Raw genomic sequence first — 947 nt, 5'->3', positions numbered from 1 at the left:
AACACCTATTTAGAAAATTAATGAATGATCATAGTGAGGGGTAGAAACAAAAAACAACAAAGTGAGTAATTTTGTATATTTAATACAATAAGAATACTATTAATTTATTTAACAATACAATGAAAATGAGTATTTAATATGGAGTTGAGTACAAAGACAATGTATAATTTCATTATTTTTCATTACAGCTTCTGAGGCTAATGAAAGAGAAACAGCAATCTGATGAGGTAAGACGACATTCAACAAAACCTCAACGTTTTCAGACACCTTTGAGAAGAGCCACTGTTGTGCTTGAAAATTTAATATTATCTGCAGCACAATTTTAATCTTATTTTAAACTTGACTTTCGCTTTCTCCCCCTCTTTGCTGAATAATGAAAACTAAGTGTTAAAGATACTGCTACACTATAAGTAATTACTCTAGAAATGTAATGCTTTTTAGATGCACGTGTTTGTGTTTGGGATATTTGGCCAAGGATGAAAACAATAATCTGATTGCTTGCATGCTTACAGTGATATGCACAAGTCTGATGGATTAAAGGATTTTCTGAGGCCAGGACTAATATCCAAATCTACTCAGTCTTTGTTTTTAAGCTGAGCTTTGTTTTTAGCATCCAAGCAGTGAAGGTTTCAATAGCTTTATAAAGACTTTAAGGATATTTAAATGCAAATTTTTAAATTGTCAGCAAATCTAGAAGACTAGATTTCTGATACTGAAGAATACATTATTGTAAAGCACACTCTATAAAGATTTTACAGGACTTAAAGGACACATGTTTTAGATGTTTTTTTTTCTGTGATAAAATAAGATCAGGAAAATAGTGAATATGTTCTGATTCCCAAAACAGTCTTTGCTCTCGGTATACTTGTTTTTCTACCACTTTCAACCTTTGTATATTGTATTAAGTTTATGCAACCTTAAAAAAACCTCAGAATATAAGTCTTTGC

At 30.6% G+C, this 947-nt stretch overlaps 1 non-coding gene across 1 annotated transcript; it reads left to right on the top strand.

Moving 5' to 3' along the window:
* Nucleotides 1–467: 467 nt before the first annotated feature.
* On the top strand, nt 468–555 carry LOC136991479 (small nucleolar RNA SNORD93). The gene has a single exon (XR_010883633.1). It is a non-coding gene; the product is annotated as a small nucleolar RNA SNORD93 (small nucleolar RNA).
* The last annotated feature ends 392 nt before the right edge of the window (nt 556–947 follow it).

The sequence above is a fragment of the Apteryx mantelli genome, chromosome 2 (genome assembly GCF_036417845.1).
Source record: "Apteryx mantelli isolate bAptMan1 chromosome 2, bAptMan1.hap1, whole genome shotgun sequence".
Classification (NCBI taxonomy): domain Eukaryota; kingdom Metazoa; phylum Chordata; class Aves; order Apterygiformes; family Apterygidae; genus Apteryx; species Apteryx mantelli.
This window is presented reverse-complemented; position numbering and strand designations above follow the sequence as displayed.